The sequence below is a fragment of the Pleuronectes platessa genome, chromosome 17, assembly GCF_947347685.1.
Source record: "Pleuronectes platessa chromosome 17, fPlePla1.1, whole genome shotgun sequence".
Lineage (NCBI taxonomy): Eukaryota > Metazoa > Chordata > Actinopteri > Pleuronectiformes > Pleuronectidae > Pleuronectes > Pleuronectes platessa.
The window spans coordinates 6,772,336-6,799,741 of NC_070642.1; the positions used below are offsets into that span (position 1 = coordinate 6,772,336).

Sequence of the window (27,406 nt, forward strand, 5' to 3'; positions counted from 1 at the left end):
CATTTAGAATATCTTCAGTCCAAAAATTATAAACTTTAAATGACATATTCATGAGGCAAACTTAAAAAACAAATGTCCTAACTCATTTATGACAGGAGAGTGGCAGAACAAAGTCCAGTGGTGGTGCCCTCTTCTGGTCGATCACAGTCATGTAACGGTCAGAGTACAAACTGTAACTACCGATCACACAAACCATTCCATCATGAGACCAGTGTCTGTCCCCAGTAGCTCGACACCACGGCCCTGACCCTCAGTGGTTGAATACATCTGATATCTGCACTCTGCTTTTTTCTTTTGTCTCCCTCAGCCACCCTGGGTGCAGAGGGTCCTGGGGTCAGCAGGCATACCAGGTACACTTCATCTTCTGTGGATTTGCTTTGATGCTTTTATTGGATTTCTATTCCCTCTCTGCAGATGCCAAATATCAGGGTGTATGCGTGCACGAGTATAAAAAGACCCGTGTTCCAGAGCAGCGGAGGTCAAGGGTGTAAGACAAGAGCTTTCCAGCGTTGACAGTATTATGGTTATGGCTCTCCTGTGTGATGGACGTGATGTACAGGTCAGCGAGGATGAGGCATTCCTCAAAGACAAAGTTGACTTAATGGTTTCCTGTGAGCGTGACAAACATTGGCCGTCACTCTCACCGGGGCCTCGCTGTGTCTCACTCCGGTGATTATCATGTAAAGAGACAGAGTTTATATGTCTTCTGTGTGTTTCCATTCATCGTGATAAATAATCTGGGGGTCGCACTGAAGCCTGACTAATGTAACTGCTGTGTCTGCTAGACTGATCGTCAGGTGGAGGGAGCCAGAGACGTCGTTGATTTCATAGTGTTCAGAGAATAAAGGAGTAACCGTCCGCCACTCCGCCACAGGACAGTTAGAGCGGAAGACGTGGGTCTGTATTAGTGGGGACAGGAGCAGAGAAAGAGAGACTTCATAGTTTCACTCTGACAATTAAATAAAAATTGTATTTTATACACCTTTTATATAGCAAAGTTGAGACCTTTCAAAGGTTTAGAGGAACCCAACAAGCAACACATACAATTAGCAAATACATTTTCGGCGGCCATCTGCCTCAACTGGTTGGGGTGAAAGAAGAGGTTACACAAGAGTTGTGTAACCATCATAGGCATATTTAAAGACTTACTGATGATATTAATGATAGCAGCACCAGTTACTACTACTACTACTACTACTATTACTACTAGCTACTACTACTACAAGTACTACCACTACTACTAAGAATAATAATAACGAGAAAAGACATAGAGAGATGGCACAGACTATTGGAGAAACAAAAACAGCACCACAACAACTGACCTTGTGCTGCTTCCAGCTGTGTTTTCGTAAGCACAGTACTGAAGTACAGTTTTATGGGTCTGGTGCTTTGTCACCCTCTGCTGTCTGGAAAATGGATGACTCTTGTGTTTTGTTTTCTCGGCCACTGCTCAATTCATTATGAAGGCAGAGCTCTGACGTTTCCCTCTGTAGTTACAGCATCCACTGATGATGAAAATATATCCTGAATATTTTTATATTCATCGAATTTCGGTAATTTCATGTGACTCAGTCGAAATCACTTTGAAGAATAAAATACCCCGGTGATGCAGAAGGTGCTGTAAAACAAATAGCATTTCCTAGGAGAGTGTCATCATGACTCGTGATGAGTTTTTAATAAAGTTGTGTTAAAATGTGCTGATGAAGAACAAATGAAGATGCATATGATGCTGTTTAGAAACCATTGTGGAAATTACCTAATTTTAAGTTACACACACACAAACACACACACACACATATATAACTTGGAGTTGTGTGTTAATGTATCAGCCTCTGTTATTATAGCTAAAATATCATCCTGTAGTACTTCAATAAGAAACGTTAAACATTTTCCACATAATCTAAATGGCACTCACTAGCATATATCTGCCATGGCCCAACAATCCCCTTAAATGGAAAAAGAGCCTTGTATCTAAGACTGCATAACATTTCTCAGCTGCACATTTTGGTAGTTAGAGGTTTCTGGACTTATTTGCTACCATAGGGTCGCTGTAAAAAGCCTACGCCCTCATTAAACCACATTTTAACTCACATGATCCAGATTTGTATTTAGATCTGCACTGCCATTCCATTAAACATGCCTGTTTTTTCATCAGTATCCATGAATTGTTCCCTGAGAAATCACGGAAAATGTTGACAAATGCACAAATCTCTCAACGTTAAGGGAAGTGAAATGAATTCCTGGATCTGCCCCCTGATCTAGGTCTGTACCAATATTTATTATTTTCTTCCCTGACCTATGACACATCCTTCCATTAACTTTATATTTATTGGTTGCTTCCCTGACCCATTACACATCCCTCCACCAACTTTATATTTATTGGGTGCTTCCCTGACCCATAACACATCCTTCCACCAAGTTGCGTGTTAATCCGTCCAGTCATTTTTTGCAAAATCCTGCAAACAAACGATCAAACAAACAAATGTTTGTGATATTCTTCTCCGAGTGCTTTTGATTCATCTGAAGAGAACTTTATAAAACACAAAAAATGCAAATATGGCTTGTTGAATTAAACCAGAGGTGTAAAAAGTACTGAAATATTGTACTCAAGTAAAAGTACCTTTACTTTGATGAAATTTTACTCAAGTACAAGTAAAAGTACCCATCTAAAAATCTACTCAAGTAAAAGTAAAAAGTATTTAATTTAAAATGTACTTTAAGTCAAAGTTACTTAGTTACATCCAACAACTTGATGGGGGCTGCTCCTATACAGTGCAAAAAAGGACAAGGGGTCATAAATCCAATCCATAAACAGTCATTTTTAATTAAAGGAGAATCTTTACAAATATAAGTGCAATGACATTAAACATGTCAAACATTTAACATAAAAAATGTCAAACATTAAACATTAAAAATGTCAAACATTAAACATAAAAAATGTCAAACATTAAACATTAAAAATGTCAAACATTAAACATTTAACATGTCAACACAACATTGAAGAACCTTTGGGAGGATCATGTCAAGACATGAACCATATGACAGCTAAAATAAAAAGTTAAAATGCCACTGTCCCACTGTATATTTAAACTTTTGGTTTAACTTTGGTCCACCTTTAGAGCACTAGTCTACAAACTTCTTGTTGAGTTTGAGCAGCAGCTGATTTTCAAGGTGAGTAAAGCTCATCTGGGCTCTTTGCAGTGAACAGCATCCAGCACAGGCGGCAGAGGCAGGTAGGCCAGTAGGGGAGAGAGGGGTAATGTGGGAAATTTTTTACATTTGCTCCCCTCTAGGCGAGCTAAACTGATATATCAGTAAAATTTATACATTTCCCATTAATTCAGGATGTTTTCTAGCAATGGAAATGATCAGAATGTCTTCAGGACAAAGGGCAGTGAAAATATGATTGTTTTAAAAAAAGTGGTCTTGTGTCCCACTTTACCTCGGCTACGGGGTAAAGTGGTCCACTTACTTTTTCCACTTTAAAACTACCAAAACAACACATGTTGTAATAGTTAAAATCCCGACAGCTAGATTGACAACCACTAATATCGGACTAGAAACAGAATCATGGGGATTGGTCAATTTATGATTATTATGATTCATGTGATCTCTTGCACACCCTAGCTAACCTGCACATTGTTTCTCTGTCCAATTGGCAGGGACAGGGATATTGTTTTTCTCTGCGTATTCAAATGCCAGTTTACGGCACTTAACTGGAGCAAGGCCATGGAACTGGTCAGCTCATTGTTTCAAGTGTTTGGCAAGCTCCTCCTCTATCTCATCTGTGAATATTCTCTTTATCTCAGCTACTGCACCCCAGGCTACTGGTTTTACATTCCCTTTCTCTTTTTTCTTTATGAATCTTTTGAGGGTTGTCTTATCAATATTTCTATCCCTTCCAGCTTTTCTTAAGGACTTATTTCCTTGCGTGACCTCAGCGACTGCACTCTCCATCTCTGCGAGGGGTGTTTGGCCCCAGGTTGTCTTCCTGGTGTATAGTTTCTTGGCATGATGGCTTTTCTACAATGTTTATGACATTAAAAATAAAATATATATAATGTAATATAACACTAAAATATGTTTAAGACTAAACTTAACTTGTGCTTCATGGTGGGGTAAAGTGAGACACTGTCCCACTTTACCCCACAGCATTTGTCCCACTTTACCCCGAAGCCACAATTTTAGAAAAACAACATCTCCTTTCAATTCAGTCTAATCTTCAGCTAGCATCAATCACATGGTTTTATATGTTGGAAGTTCATCAACATGTATGATATAAGTTTTTCTACCTGAATCAATTTGTTTTGACACAACAGTTGATTAAGTTCAAAGCAAAAAAAATTACTTTTAAATACATTTTTGTGAAAAAACATAACACAGCACCAGCACCAACTTCTCCTTCATGGCAAGGGGGGGAATGGGAGGGGCTTTAAACATAATAGTCACATGACCACAAATGTGTTCCGTTGCCTAGATACAGGGGGTGTTTCACATCACCCGATGTCCCACATTACCCCGCTCTCCCCTATTGAGTTTCAGGCAGTGTTGTGCATGAACGAGTTCAAAAGAACGCGTTCATTGAACACGTTCATTTTTATGAGAACGTTGAACTGAACGAAACTTAATGACAAATATTGAATTTGAACGGTGAACATGTTCATATTATCTGAGGTCTAGCTGAAACGTTACGGAATGTTACGGAGTGAAGCTGGCATAGAGCGCCAAATGTTCTAGCGCCGGCCCTGTGTAATGCAGTGATTCTCAAACTGCGCGGAGGCATAACATGTGCGCGCGCGACCGGGAGGGGAAAATGCGAGGCGGAACTAATATTCTAGCTGAACTAATGTTTTGACGTCCGCATGTCTTTAACGGCGGAGCAGAAAACAAATCGCTCTTTCGCCAGAGCCAGGGGTCGGCGACCCGCGGCTCTTCAGCCGCTCTGCAGTGGCTCCTTGTGCAGTGTTCTGCATGTTGCGTATATTTTTCGCGAACAGTGAACTTTACGATCAGTTTTCATATGTTGAACGTGCACGTGAGGGAACGTCATCCACTCTATGCAGCATCTACCACTGCAGTGAGAATTGCCTTGCGCCTTGAACTGTTTTTTTTTCTACTCAGTAACGGATGTAATTTCCAATGAAGCGAAGTACAATACTTCAGTCAAAATCTACTTAAGTAAAAGTAAAATTACCCATTTCAAAAGCTACTCAAAAAATTACAAAGTACACAAAAAACTACTCAATTACAGTAACGTGAGTAAATGTAATTCGTTACTTTACACCTCTGAATTAAACCAAATCAAGAAGTCCTCAATGGCCTTCAAGTCATGTCCTCATGAAAAGTTTGAGGGCCACTGTTTTCAGTATGTAATTGTGGTGAATGAGTAAAAGACGGTTGACCCTCTTCCCTGCCCTGCAACATCAGTTAACCATCATATCCATATGGACACCATTCGCAGTCAGGCTCTCTTCAGTATTCACAAATAAATCAAACATTATAGTCCTCCTCTGCAGCAAGACAGCGGGCGGATCTATTTATAACCAGATGTGAATCCTCCTTTCTACAAGTATTTGAAGAGTAACACATGAAATTCAGTTTTTATTAGAACGAAAAAAGACAATCAAAATGTATCCAGAGCCATAAACAATCGGGAAAATCCTCAAAGGCTTGCGTAGCTTCTTTCCACCTACCAGCGTTAGTAGCTTGCAGTGACGAGGACATGATCCCTCGCAGGCTTCCCACTCGCTCACATTGCCAGTGGTTTCCAAGCCAGAGGCACCACAGCTGGAAATCAGACCCAGATGTGTGGTGGGTTTAAACGTTTTTCTTTTGTGCGACACCTCATCTTTTCCTACCCGGCGTTCTACTCTAATTATTTGCTTCATCAAAGTGTCGGCACATTTAATAGGCTCAGCAGGTTGGATCAGTCAACTTTTAACTTTAAGTTGCAGCTACAACACCTCCATGTACTTGTGTACAGCAACTTCAAAGTGGAAGAAATGAAACGGAGGCAACGAAGCTACTGTGTGTTGACCGCCTGCTTTCAGACCTACACTGAAGTCTGAACGTTTTACTGTACAGCACGCGAGAACGCAAATGTCCCCTTCAGTTGCATCTTCCAGAACTTGTCCTGCCAGACCCCTTTTTACATTTCCAGCCCATGTGAGAACACAGAAGGAAAATGCACAAGGACTGTGCGTGTTGATGACATTTCTAACAAACTGGACGAGTAGTACAAATATATCAGGATGAAGAAGAGGTGCCATGTTTTCTTTACATCAAACTCTCCCATACTTTCTATTCATTCTTTATATGTACACTTACATAGGTTTTTTTAATTTGTGAAGCCTTGGAAGTGCTATATAAATAAAGAAATGTTTATCACACATGAGACAACGACCAAGATGTCAATTTGGAAAGACGACAACATCCGTAGCTTTTGCAAGGCGATAATGGCTGAAACAAATGCCATTGAGATGTAAACAAATACATGTGATTTCCGAAGTGGAATTCATGCATCATGTCCCAACTCCAACATGTTCTACCCAGACATCTCCCCTCGCCTGAATGTTATGGACATTATCCTGCATTTGTCATATGTGAAAGACAAACTCTGGAAGTACCCCAAACCCAATTTGTCAGATATTTTCAAGAGATCATGTTCGAGTTCAAAATCAGTTCAATCTGCTCTGTTTGCTGCTGGGTGCTGCATGGGAACAGTGTGCAAAGGGTTGACCCTTTCAAAACCTGCTCTTGAGATCTTTGTGAATTGATCTGTCATTGTAAGTGCCAGTGGAGGGTGTTGGTTTTTTTTTTTACAACTTCACGTGTATTGTGGGTTAATGGACCAGGCTGTTAAGTTAGTAAAATAATAACCCTTCAGTGTGTGTGTGTGTGTGTGTGTGTGTGTGTGTGTGTGTATGTGTGTGTGTGTGTGTGTGTGTGTGTGTGCGTGTGTGTGCTGTGTGTGTCTAATGAGGGACTCAATGGGATGTGATGTGTTTTTGAAGACGCACAGCGAGCCATTTGGTGAAAAGCTAAAGGACGGACACCTCCCCACCGAGACGCTTTCATGTGCGTCCTCTGCTTTTTCTACCCAGAGAGAAGTGACTATGACGAGTGACCTCGGAGCAGCAGGGGAGTGAGACGAGGACAATGAGGAAGGAGAGGGAGAGAAAGACAGGACGGAGAAAGAGAAGCTGACAAATTAAACAATGGGAGACAGAAAGAGAAACAAAAGTGATTTAAGTAGTAATAAAATGTCACACACACACACACACACACACACACACACACACACACACACACACACACACACATACACACACACACCCCCACACACGTACTAATCCTTCCGCTATCAAACAAACCGAACTGGCCTGTCAACTGGTTTCCCTCCCACCTGTTTAAAAAAAATGACTCCAGCCTCCCCCTACTGTAACAAAGGCATATTTTAGGCCTACGTCCACAATTAGAAACAGATCCAGGTGGTGACCCACTGAATAAACAAAGAGTGCGGGTCACATCGGGGGCGACCTTTGACCCACTCTGGCAAATAGGTTTAACTTTTTTCTCCAGGGGATGCACAGGGTCTTTTCTTCTTGGGACTGAGCATGTGTTTTTGGGGGGCTACTGTCATGGCTCATTTAGCGAAATTTACCCTCCATTTATGACTACTGTTGACCTCCTGCCCGGTGACTTCAGAGACAGAATAATGGTGTCAGGCCTCAGCTGTGAACTCCGTTGACTTTTTACTCGTTAACAATGAAGAAAGAGATTTGCAGGGCAGGGTCACGTCGGTTAATGTATTTCTTAGTTTAGTGTACGACTCTGGTGAATTCAAGTGTATAAAGTCTGCTCTGATCGATTATATGAGCAATGTGACAAAGAGTCATGGCCAAGCTCAATGTTTCCCCTCAGCTCTTGGGAGCAATTAAGTGTCAGTGGCTTCATGGCAGCTTTACTGTTTAGTCTCACCGCTCTCATTACACTCATTTCCAGCTGTTTTCAGTGAAAACACTTTCATAAACCTCATTGCAGCTTAGTGTCCTGCACTAAAGTTGGCAAGCAGCTGGTGAACATGGTGCCGCATTTGGCCACTAGATAAATATTTCCTTCAGAACTCATTGATCAAAACAGAACTGAGAGGGGAAAAAAGAAAAATTGCAAGAAACACATCTCCAAACTAGAATGTGAGTAGAGTTCATACCTCCCCCAATGGTCCATCTGAATTCAATCAACTGCACAAACATTCACATAAATTTCATGCCAGTCCCCTAAATGTATTCTCTGATTCAAAATGTAACCGGGGCTTTCTTGGGTCATACCCCACCCCTCCAGAAATATGTCATTGAAATCGGTCGGGTAGGTTTTTGCGTAATCCTGCAAACAAACAAACAAATGCAGACAACTGCCTAACCTCTACTGCAACGTTGCTCTGTCTGCCATATGTCTGCTTTTATGGCAGAGTTAACGATTCCATTTGCCTTGACTTGCTGTTATCACTGTGAAATCCACTGGGACTAGTCTTTTGTGCAAGAGCACTCAGTAACCTGGCCTGGTGACTGAACTACAACCTTGCTGGCTCTGTTTTAGTTTGAAAACTCTACATGGCTACCAGTGTTGAACGCAACATGGATAATCAAGTGTTGCTGACCTTGTCGGCTTTGGTTAGCTAAGGTTTTACAATGATACAAGTGTTTACATTGTCCAGTGTACGTTGGTGGTCATGTGATATGCGTATTCAGGTGTTTTAGTATTGTAACAGACTGGGTTTATGTTTATGTTTGGTTTTGACGTATGTGCAGTAAAACACCCTGTTGAGGGAGCGTGCTGATATCCTGAGGGTCAGTGAAGGGTTCGGGGTGGGACATCGGACTGTTTTGGACCAATAGGATGGGGTTATGTGGGGATTTCAGACTCTCATTGGCTGGTTTTGTTGGGGATTGGGGGTCATTGAGGAAGTGGGGTGACGGAGGGAGTTGTTGGGGGTGATGTGACGCAGTTAGAATTAGAATTGGACATGTTCGTGTGAACTATAATAAAAGTTACTAAACAGAGAAGAAGTTCCGTGTCGTCTGTAAACGGTGACGCTACAGTATTGACAGGGATTAAAACTGATACAAAGCCAAAACACACTAATAGTAGTATGGATTTAACCTCAGTCCTATGTATCCTGTCGCTATTGTTGAAATGTCTTTAATAATCTCAGGTACAATATGTGTTTTTGTTGGTAGAAGTCTGCACTTGGTGTTTTATATGTTCTTCTGATCATCACAGCTGCAAGTGGCCTAAACATCGATCAATGCTGCTTTCAGCAAAATTGTAAAAGTGGTAGAAAATGAAAATCAGAGCCTGGTTGATGTAGGACGGGATACCACACAATTTTAGCAGCAACACTGTTCACTATCTAGAAGGAGATGAAATTTGAAAAATGTTGATATAGACCATACAAGTTTGTCTGTTTAGAGTTGAAAACACATAGGGGAAGCAAGGGGATATAAAAAAGACAGCATGAAAAGATAAAAAGAGACAAAAGAATTCCTGTTGTGTCTTTGTTTCTTCTCTCTGTGTTCTGTAGTCTGTGTTAAAAAAGTTGTTGCGCTCTCAAGTGGTTCCAGCTCTATTTCAATGTTCTGTAACTCCTCCCCCTCCTCCACCCTGTCAGTTACGGTAGTTTGTTTTGACTTATAATCATATTCTCATCAAATTAATCTAAGTCTGTTAAATTCTATACCTCAGTTTGTAATTTTGCCAGAATCAACACGTCCGACTTCTCATGCATGGACTGAACTTTCCTTTCGGTTTAACCATGCAATTTGACCTAATCATGCTTCTGCAGCTCATGGCTAAATCCAACATGTCCACCTATAATGTCAGGGAACAAAAAAACATCCACATTGTTTCATAATGTTGAATTCTAACCAACTGTCATCTGATTTTTGGCTCCAGGGGGAAAAAGGGCAAAATAATATTATGTGTAACATCATATATCATAGGAGTTGGGTGAACAGCCCATTCTAAGTTAGTTCTGGCCATTGATTGGCCCAAGAGACAGATGTGCCCCTTGAGTAAAGTGAATTCTTTGATCCCGGAGCCCGTCAGCTGACCACCGCTCACCAATAAACCAAGTCCAGACCTTTGCCACGCCTTTGATCACCTTACACCTCGTGGAGGACTACTCCACATTCATCACCACTTTAAAGGGGCGCTCGGGGACCTGATGATCCGCTGCATTCCTTGTGCGCTCCATCATGGACGGAGCTCCTTCAAAAACACAAAAGCATTGTGTTACACACAAAGTGTCGGCTTCGGAAAAGTAGGTTAGCTTTCAGACAAATAGTGACCTGTCTGTTTCTAATGCAGGGTGGAACAGGGCACAGGCAAAATCCAGTTGTCTAAATACCATTTACATGGGAAATATACTCAAATGATGGCTGAATATATTACTCTGGTTACAGCTTAATTTGATAGTTTCAGTTTTATTTTCTTAAAAAATGAAAGCTGCACTACTCATTATTTTTATACTAGAAACGGATCAAATGACATTATGATTTGAAAGGAGTCGCTCATGGATACAAACCCATAGAGAATCATCCCTTCACTCATCTATACCAATCTGCTTTGCTGCTTTCAGACCTGCACTGAACTTCTGAAGTTATCCGAAGGGGCCATATATGAGAAGGTAAACGTCCCAGTCAGCTGCTCTGGACATTCTTTGGAGTTTTTCCTGCCAGCCCCCAAGTTAAATGTCTGCAAAATGAATGAGGACAGGTGAGAATACAACAGGAACATGTCTGGAGAGTTCCAAGAAACAGAGTGGGGGTTCTGATCGTATTTTATCACATTCACATCTGAATATGGAGTTAATTTATGAAAACTGTTGTAGTTTTTTGTTAGGAAGATCTCGTATCTGCTTCATATTTCCATGTGCCTCTGGCAATTTTCAGACTTGAACTCTAGAGTTCACAACAATGGGGAACATTCAGGCACAAGATGGTGCCTGTGTAGATCATGCAGGAGGAAGGACATGCTGTGTAAATTCCACAGTGTTTTTGTTTCTAGCACATCAACACCAGCGTCTGCTCTTATTACTGAAAGCTCTCAAATCTCCTTGTTCCGTCCAACATCTATGTCAACATCTTCTACGTGTATGGTACCTCTTTTTCATATTGAGATATTTGGATTTTTTTTCTTTTTCTGTTTTGTGTCTGCTGTGTGTTGGAAACAATCGTCAATATTCCAACTCAGGAAAAGTTCCCTTAAATGTCTGGAGCAACTGACTCGAACATTTGGGCTCAGTGCCAGTATGAAAGCAGCGGGGGGGACACTGCAGTGTAAGAACTGATTCTGCCAAATTTGCTTTGGCCAAACCCTCTGCTCTTCTTCTTGTTAACCTCACCATTGTTTTTTTTTTTGTCAGCCAACCTCTTTGTTGTATTCTGCCACGCTCGGCCAACCATTTCAGCCCAGTTCATTCTGGATCCCTTAAAGCTCCAGTCAAGACTCAGCTCCTCAGTTCCTCTATCAGAGTCCAATCACTAGACTTTTAAGTTTTCAAGGTTTTGTGGGTTTTCAGTTTTTCTCTATACTATATGCTAGCACCGTCCGACAAAGGGGAGCATTTAGCAGCTAACGATGCATACATCTCAGTCAGCAGTTAGGATGGAGGGAAACGTAATTAAAAGGTGAGTCGTCATGCCCTCTGCTGCTGCCCCCTCCTCCCCCGAGCCGCGTCTGTTTGTCTTAGTTCTAATTACAGGAAAGGCAACATTTACACGTTTTCATGTGAAAATCATCTCCTATGCTTTTAAATACTGTCCTTCAACTCGGCTTTTCAGTGACATTCCCAGCATTTTGATCCCATTGTTTGTTTAAGCTTATTGCTAATTCTCTCCTCTTCTAGCAGCATTTCCTGACCGAACTCCTGCTTCCGCCCCCCTCACTCCGCATGGAACCCGGCCTGGATCAACTCGACTTTTACTTCCATCCTCCTCCTGCTTTGTCCGGAACCAGCTCTGGACCACCTCCTTCCCCACGAGCTCTCACCATGCTTCCCCTCTGTCAGTCCCCCTTCTCCCTCTGCTGCATCTCCCCACACCCACGACCAGATAATCACCTCCAACCTGTTGCCTGTCCGTTTGTTTGTTTGTTTGTAAGCAAGATTATACAAAAACAACTAAATAGATTTCCATGAAAGTTGGTGGAAGGATGTTGTATGGGTGATATAACCAAATCAATGTTGGTGTCTATCTGGATCCGATTGCAGATCCAGTATTTTTTCTTTCACTTTATTTAACCTTATGAGATTATATTTATCATAATTTTCACTGTTCTTCCTGGGAATAATTCATGAATGCTGAATGGGCCTTGGAGGAAGAAAGTGCTCTACTGTGTTTCATTGTAGTTACTAATTCATTCCTTCTTCCAATTCCGTGCTACTGGGACGGAATATTGCCTCATATAGAAACATAACCTGAGTAGGTTGGGCCTGTAGACTATCAAAGGCTGAAGTGAAATGAGACAGGCATGTTTACAGAGGCTGTCTGTGATCGGCGTCTCCAGCTCCTCTAGCCCTTATTGCTGTTGCCTCGCAGCAAAGCTGAAATTGGACATGTTTCAATGCCCCTTGGTATTTAACATGTGTACCCTTTGCTTTACCGTGAGTCCAAGTGTGATACTGAAGCATTGGTCATCTCGTCACTTTCCAGTGCCATTACCTCTTTGAAAAAACGGTTGGTCAACCAGTGAATCCTGGGATAGGTTGGCCTTGGAAGGATCCATCTGTTTGAGCCTTCGTTTCTTGGGGATGGAAGGACGCATTTGTCAGCGCCTGAATCTGAAAGGATGCAGCCCCTGAATCTGCTCCCATGTGACCAAAGCCTAAAAGAGAACAGTGAAGGTTTGAATAAGTAAGAGACGACAAGATTGTGTATACTTGAAGCTTTACAACAAACAATAAAGTCAACATTTAATATGAGCAGTGAGAATACCTTTAAAAAACATGACCCCACTTTGACTTTCTCAGTAAAAAATCCCTGGTGTGTGTCTCTCAACATCTCAGATCTATCCCTCACAGGTCCCGGCCCGGCGTTCCCTCAGCGGTATCGTTTAAAAGCAGGAAGGACGGAGGCATTCTTCCACTCGGGGTCTCCTGCTCTTTCGGTCCCTGGCCTCTTTCTGAAGCCGCTCTAAATCACAGCGGCAGGACCTGCAGGGGGCAGAGGGGAACATAAAACACGCAGCTCTGACATGCATGAAAGACTGTGACAGTGCTGCTCGGTGCAGGGGGGGCTGCTGCTAGCTGAGGCGGTACAGACACAGATGAATAAATGGATGAAGGATGGAGGGATGGATACCCTGAACTAATGTACACCCCCTCTGAGTCGGACACGTGCAGGGAGCCCGTCGTCCTCTCGAATAATCCCTCGGCGATATTTCTAGTTTCAGTAAAGCTATATGACATCTTAAGGCCTGGAAAGTTCGAGTAATTGTTTCAGAGTTGAAAGTTGTTAAACAGATGGAGCGTGGTTGGTGTTTGCATATGTTTGTTTTTTTAACGTAATAAGAATCCAGAACAATTATGTCTGATGTGATAAACCAACAAGCTCCAGAAAACGTTTGAAAATAATATGATTGATGATTTTCCGAGAATCATCTGAACTGTGGTGATAAGCCTCCACATCTGGAGCGCAAGGAAAACTGTGAGAGTTATTGGCAAATGCTGTTTGTCCCACGTCTGGTTTGAATCACCTCCGAGAACACACCACTGCCTCTTCCTCCCGTTATGATAAGCGGGTCTTATCATAACTGCCTCACCGCTTTTGTTTTTAAAGGCTGATAATTGCATTTGCACTTGTTGCTTCCTTTCAACACGCAGTTAAATGTTTCAGGGCAGAAGGGGGAATCAGTTAGGACAGGAGCAACACTTTGGATAGGACTAGGTGCGTAGTGTGCGCGTGTGTTATTGTGTCTGTCTGTGTGTGCATGTGTGTGTTTGTATTAAGCCAATACACCTGGTGTTATGTGAACGGCGTAAAAAGTTTGCAGACATGAAACACCACTGACAGCTTTAGATGATTTGCTTCTAACCTAAAAGCAGCAGCAGAACAGATGATTTGAACAAGGTGAGAACATATTGAAACACAAAGTGACCTAAATCAGCAATTTTAAAGAATAAAAAGTTAAAATATAATTGTGACGTACAGTGTGGTGTTTTTACACAGCACTGTTTTTACTCATATTGAGTGTATCATGTCTTTTTTTTCAATTTTGCTCGGGTGGTCTCTTGCTGGACACCAGTTCACCTGAAAAGTGTCAAAAATGTCCATGAAATGTGGTGCAGATGCTCCGGATGATGTATTGTACACAATAGACATGAGTGATTGCCTGACTCCCATCTAGTGGCACCAAAAGGTCAAACTCTAAATCTATTTAATTTAATTTACCTTTGGTTTGTGACCCACAGGCTGCAAAACAAAAGACTTATCATGGAAAGGTATGAAATTATAATTCACGAAGGCCAGTATCTTTGTCACCTTTCTGTGGTTTTTAGACTTCGATGTAAGCCTGAAGCACAAATCTGCCTTCCCATTAAGTCGAATTTAGGGAATAATAATGCAAGAGAAGACCCATTTGAAACTGGGCCTTGATCATACGTTCCATCGTGTGAAGAGAAACTCCCAAAACCAAAAAATAAATCAGGTCAGAAATAGGCTCATACTGTACAGTGAAAATCCAGCTTAAGGGATAATGTGTAAAACAGAACATTTGGACCACGGTGAGACTGTTTGGATGTAAAACACATGAATTATGTTCTGAACAAATTGTTACATGTGTGGCAGAAATCCCCCTCAAGTACATAAGTACATTTACAGTGTACAATGGAGAAAACGGATTCATTTTTTAAGGAAAATTATTTACACATCGTCACTTGATTTTCAACAAGTGTTTTTCCACTGGTTAATCTAATGCTGGAAATGAACCTGTCATCAAGTCTGGCCTCATGTTTATGCTGTATCTCCAGCTGTGTTCTCAAATGGGCTCATTGGGACATTGTCTGGACAAATTTTGGAGAAGGTCCGGAGCCATCACTCTGACATTTACGTTCATAAACGTGGCACCTCTGGCGAATATCAGGAGATTATCCTAAGTTCAGTGCATGTCTGAAAGCAGCTTTAGTGAAGCCTAACATGGACCAAGTGGCCTTCATTCAACAGTATAGAGAGATGAAGGAATCATGGTAAAACAAAAAAAGTGCAACATGTAACAAAGGTCACCAGCTACAACCGAACCACAGATGCTGATGTAATATGTGATGAAATTTAACCATTAGGTGAAAAATTACCCTTTTATAACATCACAGGCAGCTACAGACAACGCTTCTGTTCTTAGACTCTGAAAAAGTGACTTATTGGAGATTCAATGTCTTCCTCTCACAGCGACCATAACTATCAAGTGACCACCGTCCGGAAAAACAGGAATGGGGCTGTTTTTCAAACTGTCACCACGGCAGCTCAGAGGAAGTGCAGAATGATTATAAAGCTCCATAGGGAGTTTGTTCAAAATCTGCCTTTTTTTTCTTTCTCTTTTTACTGGGGGACGACAGTGTGAAATTCGTTGGCGCGCGTGTGTGTTTGACATGTGCATTAAAGTGTGTGTTACCCTGTCTGTCAGATCTGTTACGATCTGCGAGCCATGCTTTATGTGTATGCGTGTGTGTGCACGAGCAGAAAATTAACTTCTGTCTCTTTCCATTTGTCCTTTGGCCTAAACGTACGTGACAGCCCATCAGTGTAGCTGCTGACCTACACAGCCAACAGCCAACAGCCTCTAGCTTGTTATTCCTGACCAGCAGGATTCCTTTTCTCAGCGCAGCGGGCAGCAGCAGCTACTGACGCTGCAGTCACACACTTTAATGGTCAAACTGTGCTGGAGGCCTCGGATTAAGAGGTTGAGCCTCTGTCACTCCAAGTTTTAAAGTTCACTTCTCACAGGATTTGTGGGACACTGATTACCTTTACATGGACCAATAATGTGACTATTGCCCTTATTCTGAAAAAGACATTATTTTGATTATGGTGTTTACATGAGTTACTAATAGAATATTAAATTTATTTAGCTGTTTACATGTTACAGAGCATAGCTCGATCATGACACGTCATCCACAACATCACATGTCCAAAGTTCCTGCCAGAGTTTAAAACCCCTGCCTGTTGTTATTTGAAAATTTAATTTCCCCCTCCACAGACTACCTCACAATTCTCCCTAAACTCATCTCCATCTGTTTACTTCAGCCATCACCTGATACCTCTGTCCCCCTCCACATCTTCCTGTGCACGATCCCCACACAAGTGAGTGAAACTGCTCACGGCGGGCCAGGGTTTGGACGGAGTCCGCGGCTCATCTCCAGCGAGCGATCCCCTGAAGACGACACGATGAGAAACAGTCTGACAGTAGCTCTACAGGCAGGTGTTAAACATTACAGTTTGTAAATGAGCCCCTTCAGTGTTATATGACAGGGTCAGACTGTAGGATGAGAGACGCTGCACTGGAGTGAAATTGCCCACAGCTGTAGCATCAGAGACAGAGAGTTATGAAGACAAAACGTAGACAAAACAGAAAGTGACTCAAAAATAAGAAAAGAAAAAAGCCCATTGTGAGGTGTCCCCTGTCACGGTAGGGAGGCTGCTGTCATGTCTCTAGTTAGGACTACTTCCAATAAATACAGCCACACATCACCGGAGGAGGTTATGAGTTACTCAGTTAGTGACTCTCCGGTGGAAGGAGATAAAAGAAGCCAACTGCTGCTAAAAAAGGAAATGCAGAGAAATGGGCACGTTAACAAGAACTGACATTTTAGCTATTCAAAGCTGCTCTAATAAAAATTCTTATACAACAATGGATCTCATCAAATTTTATACACTGATACCTTCCTGAGATTTAACCAGGGTTTAATGGAGTATAATGATGGCCATTGTTTCAAAAGCTAAAATAATTTTCATACACATATGCTGTAGTTGCCCTAAAGCAGTCTCATCTAATACCAGTTACTTAGGCAGGTTTTGCGGAGATTAAATACTTTTTGGACCTACAGTATATTATATTGCAGCTCTGTGAATTAAGTTAGATACCATACCATACTAGCACGAAATGACAAGAATGAACATTACCAGACACATGCATTGAGTCCATGAACTTTATTCATCGAGCTTTATTTTGTCCAAGAAGACGAGCCTATTTACTGTGTGTGGGTTTACGTGGGAGCGCAGCCGGCTGACAGTTTTCCCTTCTGTGCTCCAGAGGGATTCGTGGGCCAGTCTGGACGATAATGATTTTATGAGTTACCTGCATTTCCCACAACTGTGGAGGAAACTTTGGAAACACCCTACACTTGTGTTATGGCTCCGCTGAGCTCCAATAATTACCACACAGGGAGTCCTAGATCTCCATCTTTCTCAGCTCAGCTGCCTTTCTGTTCCGCCAGTGGACTTTACCATTGACCTCTTGGGTCGCATGTTGTCCTCTGCAGTTTATCACGTTAATAAAAAAGAAAACAGAAAAGGGAGAGTTACTTTCCAAGATACTGAAAGGCAAAGTAATGAGATTTCTAAATACCATGTTGTACGATAATATCCTGATGCTTCCCAAGCCCAAAAACTTCTCTGCTGTACCTACCCTTCACTAGACAGCAAACAAACACTAAGTATTACTTACTTGACCTCTTACCGGAGTACTTCTGTTTTATCGCTGGATCTCTTCCTTGGTTCATGATCATTATGGACCATAGATTGTAATGGCGGATCATGGATCGCGATCGTGTTGACAGCTGATCATGAATCATGATGCTGGATCCTGATAGTGGTGGTGGATCAGGATGATGGATTGTGCATCGAAGTGGCAACTGATGTTGACTATGATTACAAGAAGACTTGTTGATGTTCGATATGCCTCCTCACATATTCAAACATTACTGACAATAATGTTTTCCATTTGTGCAGAAAAAATAAATAATAGTTGGTGTATCAATATTACTATTTCAATGAAATAAATAATACAATGCAAAAGTACAATGGAAGCCACTAAACATAATATTACATAAATCATAACTACAGACTTGATATCCGTGTCAGTTTACAGTTGTTCTGCCCTCAGTGGCCAAAAAGCCACGAAAAAATGGTACATTTGCCAGCTGTTATAGATATGATTATATAATGGCACTGAAGTCAGGGTGAAGTTAAGTTTATCACTGACTAAGATCACAGAAAAATGTTGGAATGATCTTATCCTACATGTTTAAAGATTCTCCCAGAAGAACAATTCAGTAATTCGACCGAAAAGAAAACTTTACTCGTTGTTTCTTGAACTTTCAGCTGCATCTCACAGTCTTTATTGGCAGATAAGGTTAGCTGCCTCCTCATTAGAGTTACATTACTATTGTCAGCAGTTGTATTTGAGAGCTCTAGAGGACTCTGTGATTGCACTCAAGTAATCTTACCATTTAATACAATGTAAAGGCTGATTCATGCTTCTACGTTGAAGCTATGCTGCAGGTACGCATGTTGCCTATGCACACGGCCGAGCATTCCTAGTTGTTCATAGGTGTGTGTGAGTCACGCTGCAATTACACCGCCAAAACCCTAGTGGCGGTAGAGTTTCTATGCAGGTGTTGAGGGTCTACCGGTTTCCGGCCTGTTTATTTACTAATTCTCTGGCGTCTCTGTTTAGAGCAATTACTTTTTCTGAAAGAACTGCGAAGAGGAAAAGAAATATGTTGTCCGTGTTTGACCCTTGAACTCAATTCAAAAATGGCTGAGAGTCTGCCAGAGATGTGATGCTACCAAGTGGACTAATCAGAGCTCTTGCAGCCTGTGTTGACAGGTAGTCAAATTTTATGTTCAAGCGTAGGGCTCTGCGTAGGGTACATGTCTACGCATAGGCTGGGCCTAGCTTCGAATAGAAGCATGAATTGAAAAGTGAGAGCTGAATGCTGTAGACCGCACAACTTCTTATGAACCAACAATATTTTTAGTATCAACAGTGGTGGCAGGAGCTAATGAATGATCCTGAGCCGATTAAATTCCTCTGTAAACCTTCTCACTGTGGGTCAGGAGCAATTGATCGCGGTCAATGTTAAAGTAAACAAGTTAGCGGGATCGCCTCGGCTCCCCAGACACTCAGTGGTTGGCTTCTGGGCCTCTGGAATCATAATAGTGTCTGTCACTGACACTATATATGCAAAATCCAATTTTATTGAGGCCTGCCTACAGAAATGTGTGTGTTGGACAACATGCTCATACGGCATCAATTCATCATTTGTTAAAAATTCCTCTTTAGTGATAAGATGCACAAAGATGTTTCCCAAATGTTTGGCATACACAATCTCCCACACTCATATAGACCTATGCTCACACACCAACACACAAACACACACACTCCATCGCTGCGACCTTGGCAGACATTCATTAGGCTGCCGCCTGTGAAAAGAAAGATTCCCTGAGTGGAGGGTGAAACTAAGAAATAAGGTAATGTCAGAAGAATGTTTTACCATAACACTGGGCCTGTGGAGGGAGGGGATGACTCAGTGTGTATATTTCCCACAATCCACTGAAGCATAAAGATAAGTGAAGAGCTCAACAGCGACAGACAAATTAGGGCATAGACACTCAAGATAATGACTTTGCATTGACGAACTGTTTTAAGTGAAAGGGTTTTAAATCACTAAGTCGTTTTTAATTCTTTCACTTGAACCCCATCAGACAAACTTATTTGAAATGCCCCCAGTGTTTGATCTAGGGGGGGGGGGGGGGGGGGAATGTTACGGCATGTAGCATCAGAACAGTCTTTGATAAGTCCATCCACTCTGTCGGCCAGTTCTCAGAGATAAAAAGAAAAATCTTGTTCACAGATCAGTGAACCGAGCCTATCTCCGACTTGTTGCTGAGGTCAAGGTGGTTGGCATTCCCACAAAGCTCGCACACACAGCTCTCCGCACTGGACCAGCTTCCTGGCACACTGATTAAAGGAAAATGCTGGTAGTATCAAGGCCTGGTCACACAAGCATGTGAAACATGGCAAAACTCAAACCCAAGTTTGTATCGTTGACCAGGGGTGTTCCGACAGAAAAAGCAAAGCAGGCAATTGCATCGGGCAAGACCGGCACGGGTCCATTTATGCAAACCCACACCCATAAAGCTCTGTAGCGGGCCTGACCCATTACCCGCTCAAATCTGGACCTGCCACCCGGAATGAAATGCAAATGCTACATTCACAGTCTCTCAAATCAACTGGGATATGGCCCCCTATCTTCCTATTGGTTTAGTTGTGCCATCGGAAAGTATCTGTCTGTATCTATGCTCCTGCAGCTATCCATGTGTTTCCTCAGCCACGACGTACCTAGCATACAGTCATCAGAAGCTAATACATTGTTGCACCTTTTACTAGCAGCAAAGTCACGGAGAACATGTTCACCACTGGATATTTGGTTCTTATTTGATCCACTTTGATATTCTTAGCTAGTTCATTTTTGGCAGTGTTACAGTAACTTGAGCGAGGTGAAGGGATCAAAGCTGATTCTGTAGACTTTCACAATAAAACAAACTTGCGGTTGACTAGGCTTCACATAAGCTGATTTAGATATAAAAAAATATTATAACAATTTTATTTTTGATTTCTCCAGACAAAACTAATATTTTAGCTATCACCCATTGCCTGCAAGTGTTTTTTAATTTTAACCCTGTGAATGCCTCTGAATTTATATAATATATTTTTACCCGTTAACACAACTTCTCAGTAGGTTACCTGACATGGTACAGGACTCTAGCCTGTGGCCTTGAGCTGAGAAGAGCCCACCCCCAAGAACGATTTATTACATTCGTCCACAGAAACAACAGTTTGGGGATAAACTCTTTAAATTCTATGATCTGGCAGGAACAGGAGACGGCAACAACACCGTGGATGGGAACTCCAAGGTGAGACCTCATGCCATCTTTCTGCAAAAACATTTTTCATTTTAAAAGTTTGGTCTAGAATTTTAAACTAACTTTTATATTAATTAAACTACTTTTATTACACAGGATGCACCTTGTGTGTAATTTTGATGATAATAGAAAAAGCAGTCCCTTGAAATGCTCCAGTCGCTGACTACTAACATAGTGATGACCTCAGGAAACAGATTGCCGGAGAGAGTCAGCCCAACATCTCCTCTGACCTTTCTGGCCCATTGAGTCCTATGTCCACATCTGGACTGATTCCAGCTGTCATCCATCAGTGTTGGCCGAGGGCCAGACAGATTTTTTGTGTGGCCAGAGTTGGTGTGGAAATGTGGAAGGGGCATCTAAAGACATTTTCAGACATGAGCTGAAAACTCGCTCTGAAAACAGAAATATCCAACAATAAATCCTCTGCGTTCTTCAGGTGAGAGGTGAAGCAGCCAGGTGCAGCAGGCAGAGGCTGAATCCAACATATATAATATAGTATTTAGTTCTTATGGAGCCTTTTAGGGGCTTCCCACTCAACAGTGGTTCGGTAATGAGCAGTGAAAACCCAACGTATAAATAACCCATAGAAACGTTTATTCTCTAATAACATCATTTTTCACCGTCGGGATGTACAGGAGTAGCAGTTACACCTTTGCTTTTCTTAAATGTGAAAAGTGGTCAAGCTCTAAACACTGGTGTGTTGTTCTCACACACTGGCCCTTTAGAATCCAATGCTGAAAATGCTGCGTTGAAGGCACTGTTCATTCACTACTATTCATGTTTTTCCTGCCCATGAAATATCAGCTTGAGGTTTCTCTCCATCCTGTTGGCTGCTGCTCTCTGTATGCTGTCAGAGCTGTGGGCGTCGAGCATGGTGGACCAATGTATGAATGCTGGGCTTTGTATGCTGGCATGTGTGGGCTGCGATCACCTCTAGTGTTACCATTTAGGTGGAGACATAAGAGGGAAAAACAGTTGTCTACTACTTCTATTTATTTTTTTATTGGGAATTCCAGACTGGGGCTTGCGATTTTTTTAAAGAGAAACTGGTCTTACTGAGCTCGCACACATCAAAGAACAGGGAGGAGCGGGGGAAAGTTCTAGCTTAAATAAAAAATAAGTGCAGCACAAGAAACAGCAGAAACGAGCGTCCCGCCAGCCAAAGCCTCGGGCCTCTCGCTTTCAGGGAAAATGTGCAGGAAGGAAGGTAGAGGAGGAGGATGGGGGAACACAGAAAGGTCTCACTGGCAGGTCGGCGAGCACCAACAACCGACTTTGCTGAGAATCGTCAGCGTGCATATTCAGGTGGCTGTATCTGTTTCAGCTAAACAACCCACCTGGGCCAGTTTTAAGTGAGGGCGAAGTCCCGCGTGCCTCACAAGATCCGCCGCACACGTCAGCCAGGACAAAGAGCGCCTTTTAGAAAACAAAAAATTCCAAGGAGCGGGAATCCAAAGCGAAACAGAGGCAGCGTGGTGTTTGCTTTGGATGGGGTTTCACTGTTTCACCGCCGCCTCTGCAGCTCAACCTGCTGCTGCAGGCGACGGGTGGTGTAGGTGGCGGTTTATAGGATGGTCGACTCCCACAAACACAAACATGCATGCACAGAAAGAACCAACACATTGCACCTTATTTTCTCCTCAGTTTTTCATTCTTTCACTCACACACATACTGCATACACACTGACGCATAAAGGACGGCTTTCTTCACTCTGGTCATTTACTTTTTTAACTCTTACTCTCATTAAAGCTCCTGCTGCTGCTGCTGCACACTGGCTCTGTGGGACACAAGGAATCAGTTGAGCGGTCAGGTTGGTCCCATGTGCAGTCAAGCATAAACCTGACCCTAGAAGACCCTAAATTCTCCAGGTTGGACATTCCCTTCTAGGGAGTTTGAGAGCAGTGCCAGGGGCTGGGGTTTCACCTCAGTAATCAATTTTGACATTTTTAAAGGGGATTATGCCAGAATAATTTACTTTCTCTTTGGTGTTTTGACACAGTGAGTCTTGGATATCATATGCAATTTTCTTGGATATCTTTGTTCTTTTCCTATTTTCTTTTTCCTCTCTCTTTTTTGCCGCCATCGTAGTCATAACAACGATTACTATCCCTCAAATTACCCCTGTTTCTGTTAGACTCATCATACTGTATGACTTACCATGAATTTGGAAGTAATATTGTGAATTTGTCATGGACTGAATCTACTGTAGGGTACTGTAGGTTTCTCTGAATCATAAAGCCATAAAGGAGCCACAATTTAGAGGGGGGCAATTACAGATCCAACTTCCATGCATAGTTCCTGATTCAATTAGGTGCACATTTAAGTCATTACTTGTTTAATTCAGCAAAGCCTCAGATCATTAAAAATATTTTGAGAATTGTTCCTTTCCAAAATATTTTTATATATATATATATATGAATTATATATATTCATATAACACATTTGTCATATTTATTGTTAGAGTTGTTGCCCCCCTGGCCCCATGCTTAGACCTGCCCCTGAAGCAGCAGTGGTCAGCTGGTGCCAAAGAGCAGAATAAAGTCAGAATAAAATGTCAGCGATTTTATTGATGGTTAAAACAATAACGGAAATATTGTTTTTATCCCTTGCAGTAAACCCAACCACCCCTGACCTCAGCAAAGCTCCCTGTCCTTTGCTCAGGGACACTTCTGCAAGACAGATGTTCATCATCTGGTTGAGGAACGAGCTTTAAGTTTGTCCCACCTCCCTCTTGTGTCAGGCACCAATAGTAAAATGCAAAACTGGGAAGCAGTGGATGGCAAGTCATATTTGTTTTCGTTTGTTCATCGACCGAACATTAGACCTTTCCATCTCCATTCATCTGCACACAGCACAAATAAACACTCTTTGGTAAGTAGTGCACAGTGCAAATGTCAGAACACGCTGCTATTCAGCCAAGATCTCACAGTTGTTCTGGGGTCAGAATAATGTTTTCCCAGGAGAACCAGCCTCACGTTGAAAGTTCAAATCCGGGGCTGATGCACTCAAAATGCACCAAAATGGTAAAAGTAAGCACAGTTATTAAAAACTGCTTCGTTTTAAACAAGAGCGAGGCTCAGGTCTTTTTTCCCATAGGGAGAGCAACACAACAACAAAGCAACCACCGCAAGATGTGTGCAATTGCCGGGGACACATGGTAAACATTAAGTAGCGAGTGGAACACTTATAAATGGAGGAAAATTTGCAAATCTATAGTTTTAAATCACTTATTTTAATCATGTGTGTGATATGGCAGCTGAATTTCTGGTTTTAAATCTTGCAGATGGGCACCGGACTGATGGACGGTCAGTCTTATCCTCTCTTCCTTCCTTTCAGTCTGTCTCTCTTTGTTCGTTTCTCACGTGCAAATACCCCCCCCATCTGGCATCTCCTGCAGATAGTGTGAGAAAAGGACTTTTACAGCCCGGTTGCAGAGCGCCCTGAATTTAAACAAAACCTGTTAAGGTTATTTTACTCAATATAAATGTGGTTTTGCTGAAGTTAAAGCTTGGTAGTGGTTTCTACAGGACTGTGTCTGCTCCAGATGTGCAGAACTCAAGAAGGTGTAGTGTATATGTGTGATTGTGTGTGCATATATATATATATATGTGTGTGTGTATGTGTGGCAAAGGCCCTGGTGCTTAAAGTGCTGTGGTTTCTAATTCATTCTACCTCACATCCCCATAAACATCCTGCTGAAGTTCCCTCGTGGTTTGTTTATGAGCTCAGCCTCTTTAAACAAAGCCCACACAGGAGGTCGGTTTCATCTTGTATGACGACAGGAGATTCACACTCACATCCTTCACACAGTGAATCACTGGCTGCTATTAAGTAGCTTACAAAGGAACACAACACATAAGCAATTACATAAAACAGGAGACTGGAATAGAAAATGCAACATAAGTGTTTGCAATGACGCACTTAAATAAGATGTAGCTCACACCCTGCATCTACTTTCCCCTCGCACTGCATAATGTCCCTAATAATCCCCGGCCTTCCGTCATACTAGGACAATACAAGACAATTTGTATGATCTATGAAGCTGTGTAATGCACATTGAAGGTCTACGTTACAATGATTGGACATACAGTCCAGCTTACAAAGTATCAGAGACTGATCCGGTCCAATTTATCTTCATCTCTATGAGGGATTGTACCATCATCCTCACAAGAGCTGTGCCAATGCAGGGCTTCTTGGACAAACATCCGCGACGATAAGGGCTGGGGTAATGGCTATAATGACGGAGAAATTGTTTCCCCCTGGCCCCACCCAGCACCACAGCTTCAACGGAGCCGAGTAGATAGAAAGGGCCAAGACCCCGGGCTCGCTATTTGTTTCCACATGTAATAGTGATGAGGCATTATGTTGAGAAAATAAACAGCAGCGTGCCTGTGTTAGTGTTAAAGGGATCAGATTTGGCAAATCTGTTAAGTGGTGGTACAACATGGACTCCTTTGTTGAATTAGGTAGGTTGTAAAAAATTATTTGTAAAGCGGTTTAATGCGGCTCTACAATTATTTTGATCGATAATAAGATAACTATGGGTCATGTGAAAGGGAGGACTTGACATCACAGATTCAGAGAGAACTAGAATGCCACTCAGTAGAGAGCTTACCTCCGGCAAGGCCCAACAGTCCGCTTGTGAAATTACGTTTAAATTCACTGGATCTGGATGTTGTTATTTTCCAGATCCACAAAATGCCATCGGTTAAGTTGTTTTTGTGTAATCTAACAACCAATCTCCTTGGTGGAGGCAATAATTACTCTACTGTACCCCCTCAGCTTTACAGAGCCCCTTAGCATCATTTCAGCTTATTAGTTTCTTTTTACTGCCAACAACTTTACTGTTCGGTTTCACTGTTCTCACTGGTGCTATTTCCATTTGCCTTCAGAGAAAAATGTCTGGTAAACCCTCCATACACTAACCTCACCACCATCAATGAGCTCACAGAGTTAGCAATTAGCTGGTGAGCATAATTACAAGTAACTGTAATTGCAAGTAGCTCATTGGGAAAACATGTTGGCCACCAAGTTGCAATTCCAAGTCGGAGATATTTGAAATTCATGAGAGATAACATCTTCCTTTTGATGAAAAGAACCACAAAGGTGGCATAAAACCTGTCGCAACACGGCTGCAAAGCTACAATCAGTGGCATTTAACTGATATCTAAACACAAAGTTTAGTTAATTTAACAGCTTATCTCCTTATGTCTGGTTTCACTTGTTTCAACAAGGCAGAACTAGCTCATTTAATTTGTGGTAACCTTGGTTTCTAAGGGCGCTTTTACCACTATGTGGTTTGGTCTGGACCAAACCAAAACAACAGGTGTGAATGGTGCCCCGGACCATGGACCAACATCTTGGCAGAACAACAGAGTTTGTCTCATTCCGGATAATACTGACCCATGGTGTGAAAACACTTTTTTGGATGGTTCAGACTTTCTGAACAATTGCAGGATGTTGAAACGGTTTTTCAAAATCGTGTTGAGCTTTGCCTCTGTCGTGATGCCATTAAGATATTACAATAGCAAATGACCCAGTTTATTAATTTTGTCCATTCAAAGAGAAACAATATACCCCTTACAACACACCAACATCAGACACAAGGTCTACAAACCAATGTCCAGTATATGTAGACGCAACTCACATAGGTGATGATGACAGGACGTACATATGTCATAAAAAAATCCTTAGTCGGCTCTGTAAAGTGTAATGTGAAAGCAGAAATAAACAGATCAAATGTAAATAATGTAAAAAAAAAAAAGGCATGAGGCTGCTCTATGTGTAAAAAGTCAACTGTTTGCTCGCATGTTATTCACATCAACATATTAACTTTGTGTTTACAGCTTGTCGCACTGCCCCCAAGTGGCTGAACGGACCAATAAATCATCACATTTTGTGTCATGTGGTCTCGCACCACTTATAGGAAAAGTCCCAAATAGCTAAGTTTAAAGAACATTGGTTGCTGTGGTTAGCAGTTAGCATTTGTTTTATTGCTAAGTGCTACCAGGAAAACCTCAGCTGACCACTACAGCTGATTTTAAAAGGGTTAAAGAAATGAAACATTGCATTTATCATCATATTAGATCTATGATACCTTGAACATGGCCCAAGAACACTTACGGATTATAATGTGGTTGATATAAATAAGACTTCCATTATCCTCGATGTCTCAGAACCTAGGTTGTGTTCATGTGAATCCGTGGAGCCCCAGAGTTCAAGTTTCCCATAACAGGGGTTTATGAACCAGTGTTCTGAGAGGCAGGGTAACTGTGGGATTAAATGTATTTACTTTACCTTTTTTGGAATGTGGACCTGCTGTGGCTAATGATTTACTACGAAACCGAAGCTTTTGACTCATGATACTGATGATCACCACAAAAAGCACCTTCTCAGTCATAACAGACTCACTATACAGTCACTTT

General features: G+C 41.9%; 1 long non-coding RNA gene across 2 annotated transcripts; it reads right to left on the bottom strand.

Moving 5' to 3' along the window:
- Positions 1–4,965: 4,965 nt before the first annotated feature.
- LOC128460626 (uncharacterized) lies at positions 4,966–27,240 on the bottom strand. Of its 2 annotated transcripts, XR_008342229.1 has the most exons (5): positions 27,105–27,210; positions 16,306–16,425; positions 12,996–13,213; positions 12,723–12,885; positions 4,966–10,269 (listed from the first exon to the last, which is right to left on the bottom strand). It is a non-coding gene; the product is annotated as an uncharacterized LOC128460626 (long non-coding RNA). The 2 variants fall into 2 exon arrangements; XR_008342228.1 differs by lacking the exon at positions 16,306–16,425 and having other exon boundaries at positions 27,105–27,240.
- Between the last annotated feature and the right edge of the window lie 166 nt (positions 27,241–27,406).